This window comes from Mus musculus, chromosome 16 (assembly GCF_000001635.26).
Source record: "Mus musculus strain C57BL/6J chromosome 16, GRCm38.p6 C57BL/6J".
Classification (NCBI taxonomy): Eukaryota; Metazoa; Chordata; class Mammalia; order Rodentia; family Muridae; genus Mus; species Mus musculus.
In genome coordinates this window covers 63,211,018-63,224,981 of record NC_000082.6, presented here as the reverse complement: position 1 = coordinate 63,224,981, position 13,964 = coordinate 63,211,018, and the positions used below count along the sequence as shown (strand labels likewise).

The window sequence follows — 13,964 nt, the reverse complement described above, 5'->3', positions numbered from 1 at the left end:
TTTTTGCCATTGAAATAGGAGGACTATCTGCGGTCTCATAAGAGGCTATAACGGTGGGCTTCATAAAATGGTCTTTGGGGTTGCTTATAATTATGTTTGTAGCATTTCCTGTTCTGACAATATGTGAACATATTCAAAACCAGGATGCTTGTATACACCCCCAATCTCCCAGCCCGAGTTAGGCTCTTGAGATTTTAATACTATTCATGAGTGATGCTATACAGCTCGTTAAACCGCCTCACTCCTTCCATATGGAAATGCTTTGCCTAAAACTGTTCCCTGGGGTGAAAGAAAAAAAAAACACAGAGGAAATGATTTTTTAAATATGTTGGGAGTTTTACAGGGACATGCTATGCACTGTATAGTCAAATGACAGCTCAGAATGGGTGGTGATGACCTAGGACTTTAATTCTGTGATTTAGACTGACATTAAAATCTTAACTTCTCAGTTCAACATTGTGATAACGTGGGATGCAGCACTTAATGCTGCTCTCGGAATATATTTTAAGAAAATTGATATAGAAATTTTTTTATCCTTGAGAAATGTTTTTATGGTCATGGCTTTGAAAAATGAAAACATTACATAATAAGATAGGCATAGAAATTTATAACAAAAAAATGAGCAGGGTTAAGAGCTAATTAGATACAGAGATATTCCTGAGGCACTCTGATTAGCAAAATGTGTAGATACTTGTAGGGATACAGTGATTAATAGAGGGGAAAAATATGGCACTATAAAGAAAATATCACTTCAGGTACTGGTAGCTTGCTGGAAAATACTGAGAAACATATCAGATATCAAAATAATCCAAGGGAAGGGGTCTAGAACGCAACTCAGGACCAATGAAATTTTCTTAGCCAACAGAGATATCCAAGGAGTTGAAAGCACCAGCAGACGGTGCTCACAAATAGCACCTTGGAGAAAGTGACATCAAGTTTATAGGTGGTGTTTTCACACCATGTGTCCTATACAATAACAATGAAAAATAACAGTTTTCTACATGGTATTTTCTACGCAGGAAAAAGACTAATGTAAGTTAGAAAACCACAGCAAAGCCAATGCATGAGAGGTCAGAAAATAGCATGCATGTCTCCTTCCCCTCATTTTGGCTCCATTACACTTCTCTACACCAAAATTAACATGGCATTTGCTTTTCCTAATAATAAACGACTACTCTTCTTATGGCTAAATCTTATTTAATAGCTTTCTTCTCAATAAATGGAATCATTCGAAAGCAACCAAACTATCCTTAAAGCCCAGTGGTGATACAAGGTAAACAAGGCAGAGTCAATTTGCCCAGTATTTTAAAACCTTACAAGTTTAAAGAGAACTGATATGTAATGTGATAAGGAAATGGTGGAAAAAAATAAATATACAATTTCCTTTATCAGAAAACTTTCAAAAAAGTTTTTAAAAAGCAGCTGAATCTAATAGTGAAATCGATCAGCACTCTTGTGCAGTTTCCCTGTTCAGCCTCGACAAGTAACAGTGCAGGAACACGGTAGCCATATGAGGATTACATATGGAGTAAGTGTATAACATACATTTTATAACTTTGATTATAATAATAAGTATTTGGTTAAGATAGACATGTGCAATGTTTCTAACTTTATTTATTAGTGATTTTATTTACTTACATTTCAATTGCTTTCCCCCTTCCCAGTTTCCCCTCTGCAAGCCCTCCTTCCTCCTGCTTCTATGAGGGAGGGCCCCCAGCCACCCACCCACTCCTGACTCACTGTCTTAGCATTGCCCTATGCCGGGTCATTGAGCCTCCACAGAATCTTCATGTAATTTGGATAGAAATCTCCAGTGTGGACCTGTGTACCGGAGCCTTTCCAAGGAGATCTCCAGAAGGGGGAGTAGCCTCCACTACAACAGCTGGCTCCACCTCTGTCTCCACCATGCTGTCTCAGTTACTCCACGCTGCCCAGCACTGAGTTGGGCAGGGCTGGGCCAAAGAGAAGCCAAATGGCCAGGGAGGAGCGGGGAGCTTCAGGTGGTGCTTGGGAGAGCCAATGATCTCTTCCCAAGCGGCCCTGTTACAGCTCTTTTCGGTTTTTCTTTTTTCAATTTTAATTTTTCTCTTTTGGTTTTTTCGAGACACGGTTTGTCTGTACAGCCCTGGCTGTCCTGGAACTCACTCTGTAGACTAGGCTGACCTCGAACTCAGAAACCCGCCTGCCTCTGCCTCCCAAGTGCTGGGATTAAAGGTGTGCACCACCACTGCTCTGCTGGTGTTAACAGCTCTTATGACGGAAGCACTCAGATGACTGAGTAGATCTCACATACCTTTATTCCTTCTGGATAGGATTCTTATATACATTTTGGGGGTAGGTCAGAGTCTGATAACAGGGACTTCTCATTGACTTCATCTGAGAACTTGGGGATACCTGATCTGCATGTGGGAGGTTGGTGCTGCTCCTGCTTGACTGATGGCCACAGGGAGAGCTGAGCCCTCATGTCAGGAAGCTGATGTCTGAGGGCGTGGCAAACACCTTCTGTCCCTTGCAGGAACAGCTGCTGGGTCTCCTGGTTTTAACCTAGCTCAACCAGAAAACAGGTCGCCTTTCACGGCCCCATACCCCAAAGCAATTACATTCCAAAACCGATAAAAATGGCCTTGATAGTGGAAAAAAATGCCTTTGTGGATATAATTAAAAATCTTAGGTGAGGTTGTCTTTTTACTTGGATCAGCTATAGATCTGATGTAAAAATATCATTACATGAGACAGAAGAGCACAAGACACAGGGGAAAATGTGGAAAAGACCTTGTCAAGATACAGGGAGGGGTCATAGTTAACACTCCCAAAAGCCAAAGAATACTTGTAGCTACCAGAAGCTAAAATACCACAGAATGATTCTGCCCTCCAGCAGTGGAAGGGAATGCAATCTGTGTAGCTGTTAGAGGATGCATTGGTGCCGTTTTTTAAGCCATTCTCAAGGGAACTCTTGGAAAACAATACAATTCCCTAGTTTTTTTTTTTTTTAATACTGTAACAATGTCTAAAAATATCTTATCAGTGTTCTTCAGAAATATGAATTTGGACTTCCAGAGCCAGAAAGTGATAAAATAAATGAGTAACGAATGAGTAAATGAATGAATTGGGGGGGGGGGCGTGCATAAGTGTTGACATTTCCTTGGGTTTCTACCCTCTTGGCAGTTCATGGTCACTCTAACCTTTAGATCCTTTAGATGGAGCTGCTGGGGTTAACCTCTTGAGATCCTCACAAGATTAGACCCATTAGCTTTTCTTTGTGAGTGGTAAGTGGGGCTTAGGAGGAGATGCAAGACAAAGTCATAAGGCTGTGCACTAGCATTGCAAGATCTGCCCTTTTCTGGAGATATTATAGGTGTGAACCAGTTGCTGGAAGAAGTCTTGCTTCAGTGGGGCAGCCAGCGGTGAGTTGCCCACGCTCCTGTTGATAAGACCTCATCCACGTTCTTACAACTAACTCCAAACAAACTCATTGTTTCGAGCTGACTGTGAATGGAATCATTTCTTTGGTTTGTCATCAGTGCCTTAACGGGGGTAAAGAGGTGTGTGTTCACGTATCCAAGAAAAAATGACATAGCAAATATGAATTGTTAAGGAAGACTATTTGAAAAATGTAGACAATAAAATGTTGTATTTTTTATTTCTAAAACCTCTTTGTAGTCAAACAGCACGCTCACTTCTATTTAGTTCAAATAAAAATTAGGAATTAAAGTTGTTTCTTACAAAATATATTTTCATCAGATTTTTGAAAGTGAAAAATTCTTCTTTCATACAAACTTCATAGCTTGAATTATAATAAGCATTTGGTTAATGTAGTTACATTATTGATCAATATTTCTAAGTTTTCTCAGCTCCCTTTGATCTACATATGTGCACATTCATATGCTTTAGTATGTAAAAATATATAATGTGTTATAGCAAAGGTACTTTTAAAAGGTAGTAATATACTGTCTGATTATTTAAGTGACAGACATTCCTCCATTATTGTGTTTCCATTTTTAAGTTGATTTGGAAAGTGTTTGGAAGAATGCATTATATTTAGTTGAATTCGTCATGGGTTTTGATCTTCTCCTTGATAGTAGAAGGAATAGTTTAAATCTCATTACAGGGAGCCTTAGCCCACAGGCTCAGAGTTTCTAACCCACTAGGAATAAACCCTGTTCAGGGTCTCTCACCAGTATCACTTTTCCCTTTGTCCAAGAATTCATCCTATATTTCACTGTGTATGGTTGCACCTGCATGGTATGCTCACATTCACTGCTAGAACTGCCAAGAAGTGACGTCGCAGTTACCACGGTGCTGTTAGTCAGCCAGGCTCTCTCTCTGTCTGTGAAACATCTGCTTCAAGTGATCCTGGAGCAGCTGACATGATCTAATAGTAAAGTAAGCGCTGCAGCACTCAGTCGTACAAAAGGGGCTTTGAGCAGAATGATAAATGACCTAAATTAGATGATGATTTTTAAGTACCTAATTTTAACCTTACCCATAATGAACGCTTTTTCCTCGAGCTTCTTTGCACCTGTCGCTCTTGGAAAGCGAGTAAAATATGTCTGCTTGCTCTTCAGTTCAGGTTCCATTCTCCACAGATTGTTAAGCAGAGCTCCAAAAGGCTGGAGCCAACCAGCAATGTACCCTATAAGATCCTTCTTTTCTTTCATGCTTCCTCCGATTTCATGTAGTACCAAAGGTAAAATCTCTCTTCTGAAAGATGTGCACACATAACAGGAATAAAAAGTCACATACAGCCATATATAATCTTAAAGAACATTCATTTTTCTAAACATACATAAAGTTAGATTATTCAGTGTTTTCTTTTACCTAAAGATACTAACAAATAGAACAGTATTTGGTTGGATTTTTATATTTACAAATCTGTATCCAAGGCAAATATGTGTAATGATGCAATTGGTTTTATTTTACTTTTTTTTGAGATTATAATTACAACATTTCTCTCTTCCACTACTCCACTCAAATGCCCCCATATACCTCTCCTTGTAGCTCTTACAAATTCATGGGCTCTTTTTTCATTAACTGTTATTGCATGACATATGTGTATACATAAATATTAGTAAATATAGCCTATTAAGTCGTTTTGATATTACTTGCATGTGTATGATTTCAGAGCTTACCACTGGGGTATGAGAAAACCGATAGTTATGATCTTCTTTATGGAAGAATATTTTTCCTCTTCTCAGAATTCCTTAGTTGTTTGTACTCTTTGTGTAGGGTTGAGGTATTGTGAATGTTTCACATCCACTTTTCCACCTCCATCACCTTTATACTGACAGAGATCTAATCTCTGACATCGTCTACATCACTCCCAGGATCCCTTCTTTACACATGTAGTAGGGATAGAATAATGCTTGCCATCAGGAAGGCAATGTGATGATAATAATAATAATAATAATATCCTGGGGAAAATTCTTTCAGATTACTCTAACATTTCCTTTGTTTCTCAAAGCAGTCTTACTCAAGGACATTTCCTTAAGATAGAGAAGATAGAGTTTCAGATGTCATAATTGCATGTGCAAAATGAAATCTAAATTGGTATATAAGGTTGTGTTTTGATTTTTATCATGTTTTAAAACAAGGCTATATATTATTCTTAATTTAAAATATATGGGAAATGATTTTTGAAAGATTAAAAGTCACAATATTATTTCAATTGTAAAGATTTAATTAAGTGATTTCAAAAGACTTTAATCCATTTTCATTGAAGAAAATATTGTTCTTTCTCTTTCTTTCTTTCTTTCTCTCTCTCTCTCTTTCTTCCTTCCTTCCTTCCTTCCTTCCTTCCTTCCTTCCTTCCTTCCTTCTTCCCTTTCTTTTTTTATTTGAGTGAGCATAATTATAGGCTCTCTCAACATTATTTAAGGTCAGGTCTTCCCAGGCAGCTCTAGCTATTCTTTTTTTTAAAATATTTTTCATTATTACGTATTTTCCTCAATTACATTTAGAATGCTATCCCAAAAGTCCCCCATACCCTCCCCCCCACTTCCCTACCCACCCATTCCCATTTTTTTGGCCCTGGCATTCCCCTGTACTGGGGCATATAAAGTTTGCGTGTCCAATGGGCCTCTCTTTCCAGTGACTAGGCCATCTTTTGATACATATGCAGCTAGAGTCAAGAGCTCTGGGGTACTGGTTAGTTCATAATGTTGTTGCACCTACAGGGTTGCAGATCTCTTTAGCTCATTGGATACTTTCTCTAGCTCCTCCATTGGGGGCCCTGTGCTCCATCCAATAGCTGACTGTGAGCATCTACTTCTGTGTTTGCTAGGCCCTGGCATAGTCTCACAAGAGACAGCTATATCAGGGTCCTTTCAGCAAAATCTTGCTAGTGTATGCAATGAAGTTATCGTTTGGAGGCTAATTATGGGATGGATCTCTGGATATGGCAGTCTCTAGATGGTCCATCCTTTTGTCTCAGCTCCAAACTTTGTCTCTGTAACTCCTTCCATGGGTGATTGTTTCCAATTCTAAGAAGGGGCAAAGTGTCCACACTTTGGTCTTCGTTCTTCTTCAGTTTCATGTGTTTTGCAAATTGTATCTTATATCTCAGGTGTTCTAAGTTTCTGGGCTAATATCCACTTATCAGAGCAGGCTCCCAGGTATTGGGACCTCAGGCCTGTGCTGTCAGGTCAAATATACATCTCCTAATTAAAAATTGTATCTTTATAATTAACACATAATAATTTTGAGACTGTATTTATAGTATGTGTTTTTCTATATTTCTTAATCATTATATAGTTGTAGATTGTGTGTACTGATTGGATAGACTCTAATGAACACTGCTGGTCTCCTCATTGCTTGATAATTGGGGGCATTTCTACTGCTTCAGAAAGTATTTAATAGCCTATGTTTTCTATGATAAAATATCTAATCAATAGAATCTGTGTCATTATGATAATATACAGTTAAATTAAAATTTTTGCAATTAAAGATCATGTTGTGTTACTGAACATAATTCTTTTAAAATATTCAACTAGACCATAAAATGTGCACATTCATGTAACATGACAAAATGCTGGAATATATACATGTGTTATCTAATATCCAGAACAATGTAAATACATTAATATACTGAGATAATTATCATCTTGTGGTTAATAAAAACATTCAAAATCCTCTCATCTACCTTTAAAACATGATTCCTGTATGATACAGAAAAGATTTTACTTTCAAAAATGTCTCATCTGCTACTTCACAGAAAAAAAATTTGATTTCAGAGTTCATAAGTTGTGTAAAGTTGATGATTAATTTTCTACTAAGGTATCAGGCACAGTGCTTTCCAGCACTATGAAAGCTAACCAGGAGGAATAAAGTTCTCAGGATAGTACCAGCTTCACTTCTCTGTGTTCTATTATTCAAATGTGTGAATAACTATACTACTGGGATAACCTATAAGGTATAAGGGTCTATGAGGACTATAAGGACTATCAGAACTGTGTGACCTCATAGTCAACAATTCCAAAAGAAATAAAAGGGGCAACCAATCCCTGACACTGGATTTTTAATTTCTTGGCCTTTGGTATCTGTTACACCATTATAGAAAAATTCCATTCTCTCGCTGTCTCTTTGTCTCTCTGTCTCTTTCTGTCTCTCTGCTTTTCTCTCTCTCTCTCTCTCTCTCTCTCTCTCTCTCTCTCTCTCTCTCTCTCCCTTCCTCCCTCCCTCTCTCCCTCTCCCTCTCCCTTTCTCCCTTTCCCTCTCCCTCTCCATCTCCCTCTCCATCTCTATCTCCCTCTATGTGTGGGTGGAGGACATGAATATGAGTGTGTTTATTTAAGAAAGCTTCAAATGGAGTAGGCAGTTGATAGTAGGCACTTTGCTTTAATAATATCATCCCTGATAGGCTAACCACACTCTTATGGGAGGCTACTGTGGGTGTTGGAGCTCATCTTCATATCTTCATACCATTCTCTATGGAAGCACTACTCTACCACTTTACACAGGCAACAAAAGTAAGTGCTCTAGAACCAACTTGGCCCCCTTCACTTCTAAATTGTTAAACCTTAGTGTCTTACTACAACCATACCATAAAAGGAATAAGGGGTACTTTCATAAATGGCTGACTCTGAGTTGACGCAACAAAACCTAGATGTATTTTGAACACCATGTGAGAAATTAAGAAAGGTTTCAAAGAGAATGAAAACACATTAAATAGATACAGAAGCCACCTTGAAAGCCATAGCCAGAAAAGTCTGCAAAATTTAATTATCAGAATACATATTTTAAACATTCTCTAATCATACACTTAAAATGCAAAGATAGATGACAGAGATGTATAATAATCTAAAGAATACAATGTAAGTAATTACTTCATATAGACATAGAAGTAAGAAAGTGTTGAAAGAAGAAACTAACCCTAGGTTATTGGATGTACAGGAAAGGAATTATGGAATTAGATAATCACACAGGACAATTGCTACATGAATAATATTTCAGTATTTGATTTAAATATTAAAAAATAAATCCACCATATATATGTATATATATTTTTCAAGGCATAATTCTACGTAACATTTTAAATTATGTTATCTCATCATAAATTATGTTTTTAAATGAAGAAAAATAAAAAATAAAATACCCATGGAGAAACTTGAAAATCTTTTTTAAACTTAATTCTGAATTTTATGGCAATTTGTAGGGTATAATGAAAAACACACAGCAATAAATTTATGCTGCATCTGCCTCCAAATGGGTATACGTAAAGAAGCAACAGCAAAATATAAATTGAGGATATTCATTACATTTTCAAAAAATGTCAAGGTCGTGAAACTCAAGTGTGAGTGATAAAGTAACACACAAGAGAGCTTTAATAACAAAGTTTACTGCAAGGGCCAGGATTGAGGCCATCAGGACAATGTAATTATGATTGTCAAACAATGAGAGGGGCTAAATATGTGAGTAATCTGAAGTTCTTAAATATTTCATAATTTGAAATTGTCCTAAAATGTATTTTAAGAGATAGATGGAAAACCATTAAAATAAATAAGGTATTTAAAATTGTGGGACTTGGGATTAGTATGTAGAGACATACAGGAAAGATACTGAATAGATGTCAAAAATAACTATGTTGCTATCTATGCACACACTGGGTGGTTTCATTTGCTTATTTAAATGTGCAAAACCAAACGATTTTTCAAAAGCTACCCATTGAATATTAAGATAAAAAATGAAACAAATGATCCTGATTTTATATGAAGTCCATAGCATATTTACATAATGACTTCAAAACAGGGAGATTTGAGTGAAGATATAACTCAAAATTTAAAAAAAAAAAAGGTACTTACTCTTTACTTGTTATTTTATGGAAGTGGCATTATTTGTATCTGAATCTGGTGTGTACATATACACTATGAAATTACCCACTGTTTCACTGGGTTTGTGTTGTTTAGAAATGGAAAAAAGCACGAACACATTTTGTAATAGCTCCTTGGTACTCTATTTAAATTAGAACTCACGACTTACAAAATATATTCACATTTTGTAGTTAGTTGCAAAGTCCATCTAGATATGATTTCCTCCTAATGACAACATGATGATCCTTGTTGTGTATGAGGATGCCAATAAAGTATATGTGAGCCTACTACAAGCTGGCATACCAAAAAGCAAAGAATCCATGAAAATAATCAAATGTATTCTAGAACCTAATATTAAGTAGAAAACTGGGATTTTTAATGCATGAGATTATTTTCATGTCCTTATTATAAAAGTCCAATATTTTCTAATTAATGTTTTTAGTGTTTTGAAGTTATATATTGTATTGAGTTTTGCATTCATGTTCAGATAATTTTTTTAAGAATATCTATAGGTGTGTGTGTGTGTGTGTGTGTGTGTGTGTGTGTGTGTGTGTGTTATACAGAGGTAAGATTGGTGATTGATAGCATTTAAAAAAAAAAGATTCTGCAAATACAGCTGGAATGACTCTCTAGAGAAAGATCTTCATTCTTCTTCCTGAATTACAATGAGCCACCAAGGCACTTGTATTTTTAATTGTCAAAAGAAAACCAATGAATGTAGAGAGGTGTCAGGTTTCTATGAAAACCACAAAATACAATTTCACCTTGTTCATCATGAGAGTATTTATCAAGACAATCCTTTCTCTTAAAAATACTGTCTCAGCATCTTGTATTTACTAAGAAGAAAATATTTGTGGGAAATCTATCTAAACTACAGAAAGATCATGTCTATAAAAGAAAGACAAAAACAAAAACAAACAAACAAACAAACAAACAAAACCCCTGCATTTTAACCTCACCTTGCAAAGCAATGTTGTTAATGTCCAACAACATCTCGGACATATGGAAGAAAATGAAATCTCTTTCATTATACATTACTGTGATTTGATCTTCAAATGTTTCTACTTGTTTCCAGAATTCACAGAGAAGCACAAAAATGTTTTTTTGGAAGCATTTTAGCATTTCATCCTAATGCTGGTCAGTATCTTCAACCTTGTTCCTTTCTTTTGGTTTCTTTTCTATTTTGCTATTCTTTTCATTTTGACACCAAATTTCACTGTGTAGACCTCAAAAAAACAAACAACAAAACTTCATATCTTAGACTTATCCCAGTTTTGTGACCAAGAAAAAGAGCTTTATTGACATTTTTCAATTTTTTAATGGAAAATAAATTGTATGGACTTGAATGAGAAAGTTCTTCATAGGCTCAGCCATTCGAATACTTGATTCCCACTTGGAGGTAGTGTTTATTTAGGGAAGTTACAAGAAGATAAGCTTAGGCTAAAGGTAGTCTTAACAATGGAATTAGCCTTGAGATTATACTGCCTCTCCCAAAATTGAGTTTGCCCTCTCTCTTTTCTCTTGCAACAGAAGGTAAGAGCTTTCATCTTCCTGTGTCTACCATCACACTCACCATGTAAAGTTTTGTTGCCTCCCCTCGAAATAGTTTCTCATCCCTTTAGAACCATAAGCCCAAATACACACATTCTTCTGTAAGATGCCCCGGTCACACTGCTGTATCACAGTAATAGAAATGTCACTAATGCATGGCTGTTCAGGGTTTTGTTGTTGTTGTTGTTTGTTGGAAGCCGTCCCATGGCTCTCATGACCAGGGTTACTCCTGGGAGGCAGACTGGGGCTGAAAGAGAGAGAACTAGATGGTCCAGAGAAAAATGGAGCTAAGTCAAGGTTCCTGATCAAAGCTCAAATGTTTAATAGAAATCTATGCTTATAAAGGGGGGAAGGCCCATCCCCCGCTAATCCATTCTTGGAGCCTGGAACCAGCTGCAGGTAAGGAAGTGCAGGAAAGAGTGTAGTCTCCAGAATAGCACAAGGCCTCTCAGCAGGTAGCAGTGTCTTGAAGGAGAACAGCAGCAGTGGCTGAATAATAGAGTCATCTAGGCAGGAAGGCTCCACCCTAGGTAATCTCCTTAGTGGCAGCAAGGTCAAAGTCTGGATCAGGCAGTTTCAGGCTGGGGGGTTACAGTTGTTTTCTTACATAGTCTTACTCTACCTTGATTATCCTTCTCCCAGAAAGGGTACATCAGTTGGTTGTCTATTGCCAAATGATTGGCCTTGAAAATACATGCACAGGCAACATTGTATGGATTGAATGGGTTAGATGCATGAAAAAAAAAAAAAAAAGAGGTCATGAGTTTAAGGAAAATTAGAAAGGGGGATATAAGAGAGATCACAGGAAGAAAAGAAAACAGATAAATGTTGTAGTGGAAAGTGGCAGTGGGAAGTTGGGGAGTTTATCCCAAACTAGTGAAGCTAAAGTGTGAGGGAGCACTATCCACCCATCTCCCCTTGCTGTCTGCCTTCTCCCTAACTGGTACTTGAAACTGATTAAACTCGAAACTGAATAAACTTAGAAATAAGTTTGTTCAATGTTTGCAAAGAAAAGCTAAATGTACATGGTTTTAAGCCTCTTGTTCTTGTAGCAAATCATCCTCTAATCCTGTAGCTCAGTCAGAGACCCCAAGGTTCTAGGACCCTATAAGACACTGGGGAACTTATTCACATGGTAAATGCTCTTTGTCACCTCTTGCTGCTATAGGAAATATAAACAGAAAGTATGTATTTCTTAAAATCAGAAACTGAAAACTCTAAGGTTGAGTTTCCAGTGCCTGGCCTCAGGTGCAGGATTGTGTCCTAGTTTGCAGGCATTCTCTTCCTGAATCTAACAAGGAAAAGAAAAGAGAGTCAATAAACAGTCTAACAAACAATCTTCCTCTCTCTCTCTCTCTCTCTCTCTCTCTCTCTCTCTCTCTCTCTCTTTCTCTTGTGCTCTCGCGTGCTCGCGCGCACGTGCACGTGCGCACACACACACACACATTTGGAATGGGACTAAGATTCATTATGAGTGGAATTCAGGTTCCTACATAATGCAAGATAAGCTCACAAGTGTTTGTAGTCTCAGTGTGACTACAGCAAAATAGGAGGTTAAAAAGAAGAGTATTTCAAGGAGCCAGAGGACAGGTTGTTTGGTATATGCATTGGTGAATAAGAAGAGGCACTGCCTCAAACAAGATGGATGATGAGTACTGACACTTAACTCTACAAGCTCTCCGTGTGTGCTCTGGCATCTGCACATCAACACAAACATTCAAATACACACAAACAAGTAAAATGCACACATTTGTACACCTACATATGTACACAAACACACACACCACACCACACAAACAAAGATCCTCTCAGATTTCCTTATGCAATAATTTCCTCTGCCAAAATCTTCCCAAATACTCAATTTCAATATGTAGATTTGGGAAGTCATTAATTTTCCATCCATAATACTAGAAACTTAGTTTGAATGTATTTTATGAGGGCTGGAGAGATGACTCAACAGCAAAGAACACTTGATGCTTTTGCAGTGGACACACATATGGTCATCAGCAGCCACATTGAAGATCGCAATAGTTTGTGACTTCGGTTCCAGTGGATCAACACCCATTCTTACCTCTTTAGGCACCAGACACACAGGGAGAACACAGAACTACATGCAACCAAAACAGTCATACACACAAAATAAAAAACATTTTTAATTTAAAAAAATTATAATCTAGTCTTATGGATTGTGATGGTTTGTATATCCTTGGACCAGGGAGTGGCACCATCTGAAGGTGTGGCCTTGTTGGAATATGTGTGACCTGGTTGGAATGGGTGTGTCAATGGGTGTGGGTATAAGATCCTCGCCCTAGTTGCCTGGAAGTCAGTCTTCCACTAGCAGCCTTTGGATGAAGTCATAGAACTCTCAGCTCTGTCTGCACCATGCCTGCCTGGATACTGCCATGCTCCCACCTTGATGATAATGGACTGAACCTCTGAACCTGTAAGCCAGCCCCAATTCAATGTTGTTTTTATAAGGCTTGCTTTGGTCATGGTGTCTGTTCACAGCAGTAAAACCCTAAGACATGGATCAAATTTAAAAAGTGAAATTGCACATTAACACTTATTTTTCTCTCCTTTTTAAAAAATTCAGGTTCTTGTTCTGGAAGATGGATGATATAGAGTAGAATATGTGTATTCTGCAAAGAAGACTAAACAAGAAGAACATAATGAGCTATGAACCTTCCACTCCAACTCTTACTAATAGTGGACAGTGCTTTGGAGAATTGAGAGCCGCAGATCAAGAAGTTCATAATGTCATCCACATAAGTTGAGGTTGCTTTTTTTTTTTTTTTGCCTATAATGATTTATGAGTAGATTTGAGATTTGAAAATAACAGAGTGCTATTTGTCTGTTTCTTTTTTATAAGCACACAGAGTAATAGCCCCTTAATGGCTAAAATGTTTTCCCATAACCAAATCTTATAAGATTATTTTTCTAAGATTTTATATTTAGCATACTAAGAGAAATGGCATAAATCAGACAACAATGGAAAGTTTTAGAGCTGACAGAGATCCAAAACATAATCAGACTTAATCTCTTTTCTAAATATTTATTTGTTCTCATGTAAACAGAATGTAAAAAGTTCAACTTCCAGGCTCCTTTGCC

At 37.3% G+C, this 13,964-nt stretch overlaps 1 long non-coding RNA gene across 2 annotated transcripts; it reads left to right on the top strand.

Moving 5' to 3' along the window:
• Nucleotides 1-7,697: 7,697 nt before the first annotated feature.
• On the top strand, nt 7,698-13,692 carry Gm33912. Of its 2 annotated transcripts, XR_384921.4 has the most exons (3): nt 7,698-7,964; nt 10,381-10,442; nt 13,450-13,692. It is a non-coding gene; the product is annotated as a predicted gene, 33912 (long non-coding RNA). The 2 variants fall into 2 exon arrangements; XR_003951940.1 differs by lacking the exon at nt 10,381-10,442.
• The last annotated feature ends 272 nt before the right edge of the window (nt 13,693-13,964 follow it).